The sequence below is a fragment of the Gekko japonicus genome, unplaced genomic scaffold (assembly GCF_001447785.1).
Source record: "Gekko japonicus isolate JY-2015 unplaced genomic scaffold, Gekko_japonicus_V1.1 scaffold875, whole genome shotgun sequence".
In the NCBI taxonomy this organism is placed as follows: Eukaryota; Metazoa; Chordata; class Lepidosauria; order Squamata; family Gekkonidae; genus Gekko; species Gekko japonicus.
Window position 1 is genome coordinate 209,680 of NW_015169200.1, and position 3,292 is coordinate 212,971.

The following is a 3,292-nucleotide window of genomic DNA, read 5'->3' on the forward strand; positions in this document are numbered from 1 at the left end:
GGGGCTGGAAACTCGATGGTACCATCGAGTTTCCAGCCCCATTGCCAGAGCGTCGCCCGGCGTCACTTCCTGGCGACGGCATGGTGCGTTACAGGGAGGATTGGTCCGGCCGGGGAGCATGTTTTCGCCGCCAGATCACGGTAAGTACTTGGGAACCCTAGGTCCTGTCAACCAGATGTGCTACACAAGTTCCAGGCTTGGATATTAATTTCCAGGCATGTGGGGCTCTGATTGAGAACAGGACCACAGAACACAGGGAGAGGCGGCTTACAGTCCCCCCCACACACCTGTAAGTTCGGGGCTTGGAATTCCTGGAGCTGATTGACAGGAATCCATGGCACATGTTGGCAGGCCGAAGAAGAAAAAGAAGAAGAGATTGGATTTATACCCTGCCCTTCACTCAGAGTCCCAGAGCGGCTTACAAACCCCTTTCCCTTCCCCTCCCCTCACCACAACAGACACCCTGTGAGGGAGATGGAGGAGAGAGAGCTCTTTCCAGAACTGTCCTTGAGAGAACAGCTTGCCCAAGGTCATCCAGCAGCTGCAAGTGGAGAAATGGGGAATCAAACCCGGTTCTCCCAAATTAGAGTCCGCAGACTTAACCGCTACATCAGACTGGCTCTCCAGTTTTATTAAGTGTGAATTGGCCCTGACACACTTTACACATTTGAAGTGTCATTCAGTTGCATTAAGAATAATCTCCTCATGATCATCATGATCATGGATAGAATAGACCTGGCGATCACTCTTCCCTTCCACCAAGAAACGAGATATCTAGACTTCAGGCTACTCTTAAATTGTAAAATCAACTAGCATGGTTCCCACAAAGAATCCTGGGAATTTTGTAAGTGTGCTGATAGTTCTAGATTTCCAGCCCTTTCACAGAACTAAAACATTCAGGGTTACCTGAGGGAAAGCCATAACGCAAAATGGATGACGCAGATTCTTTTTCTCTGCTTTTTCACCACTTCCTTTCTCTAACAAGGAGAAGGATCCCCTATCTCCTCTTTTCCCCGTTAATTATGTATCATAACAGGGTGATAATCCTCTTCCGAGTACACCAAGCCAGGGCAGAAGAAAGGATGGAGCTTCTCGTGAAATTCACCTGCAATAGAGCAGAGTTTTGCCATGTTCTCTGCATTGTAGAAGACCACTTTGCCTTTTTCGTAATCTAGCAACACTCCGATCTTCACAGGGCTGTGATTGGGAGCCAGAAGAACCGGGGGCGAGCTCAAGGCATAGAACTGGTTTCCCAGTGCTTTCCGGAGGGCCCAGTAACCGTTCTGGGGAGTGAGATTTTCCGTGGCCTTGCGTTTGACGTGGCAGCTGGCCACTCCGAGGACCCAGTTAGTTTTTTGCCCAACGCTCACTTCCCAGTAATGCTTGCCTGACTGGAAACCCTGTGAGCAGAAGACATAAAGGCAGGGTTGGAAACGCCGTGGACCCTTTGGATTGACCTGGTGGCACGGACTCAGCCGCACTGATTTCAAGTCTTCAGAAACCACCAGGTAAGGATGTGCGCTGTCGATGTCGAGGGTAAGGTGCTCCAACACAGACTTTGCTATGTTCTTTAGCATCTGGCAGCAAACTGAATACTGCAGAGGGGGGCTACACAACACTTCCGGTCCATAGGACCTCAGCTCCTTCTCGTACCTGGTCAGCGCTTTTCTCAGCTGCTCCAGTTGGCTATGAGCCACCTCAGTCAAGCGTCCATCAGCATCCTCGGCTTTGCTGAGGGTGTCTACCAGCTCCAGTGCAGACGATGCAACTTCATCCACATCCATTATCTTGTTCTCCAGGAAGCACAGAGTCTTCTCCTTCTCCCGCTCTATTCTGCCCATGAGAGAGGTCTCCTCGTGGTACAAGAAGTCGTGCATCATCTTGAACCCCATGGCCGCTTCCTCTTGGAAGCACTGCAGGGTTCTCGGGGTAGCTCGGATCCTCTCCACGTAGCAGCTGCTGAGCCTCTCTGCGTACTCGTCCAGGCACAGGACCTTCTGAACGACCTCCTCCACTTCCTTTCTGGACTTGGTCTCTGTCGGCGCGTCCATGGTGACGTCTTTGTGATTCCTCAGAAGAAATCACGGTGGAATTGATGCCCCCTTTGCATGGCTGCCATTCTAAACACCCAACTCCTTCAGCAGTCCATTCCGGGTAGCCTCTCCAACGCTGTTCTGTAGCGGGCTCCTGGAGTTCTGCCCAGCTGCCCAGTTTCCATTTCCTGGAATCACTGTCATAAAGATCCAGACTGGGGCTGCAGAGGTTTCATTTTCTTATTCTTGGCATTACCAGTCAATAGGTTTCTACTTGCCACTCCTCTTAGGCATGATTGTTTTTATCTCTATATAATTTGCCTTGCTGGGTCAAAGTACACGTGATGTGATGTTTTTATCTCCCCTCCTAGCAGGTTTCCTTTAACTCTCGAGGGAGTCCAGCATTGGCTGCATCTGTGGCGGATGAGTGAGCAGAAAGGGGGTTAACCCTTTCCCTTTCTGAACCTTTCTAAAAAGGAAATCTCAGAATCACACTTCCAAAGTTGCTTTCTAATCAGCCGGGGGAAAGAAACTAGGTCCCCCTACCTTTGTTTAATCTCCCTTTCTCCCACAGGTGGAAAAAAGCTGGTGTGTGTGTGTGTGTGGGGGGTGATCCTGAGCTGCAAAAGGACGGGAGGGGGGGAGATTTCAGCCACTTCATCCTACTTCCTTTCAGTTGCAGCCTGCCGGCAAACCTGGGATTTTTGAAAACGGCAGGAGACATTCACAGAACTCTGCTTACTGTAAAGGCTGAGTCCAGTGGCACCTTTAAGTCCAACAAAGTGTTATTCCATTTTATTCACAAAAGCTTATACCCAGGGCTATTTTTGGGCAGGAACGCACAGGAAGGGAGTTCCTGCTGGCTCCCGAGCTGGCCACGCCAAGCAGGAACTCATTAGCATAATAGGCCACACCCAACAGCAGGAACTCATTAGGATTGGCTACATTAGGGGTGTGTGGCCTAACATGCAAAGGAGTTCCTGCTACAAAAAAAGGCCCTGGGTTTTGACAACAAACAAGGTAAACAGAATAACAAGCGAAAGGTTGGTGTGGCTGGATGAGCACACTTCTGGTAACATGGGGGTGTGGCCTAATATGCTAATGAGTTTCAGCTGTTAGGTGTGGCCTATTATGCTAATGAGCCCCTGTTGGGCTTTTTCTACAAAAAAAGCCCTGCTTATACCCAGAATAAAACCTTTGTTGGTCTTAAAGGTGCCACAGGACTCAAGCTTTGTTCTGCTGCTTCAGGCCAATATGGG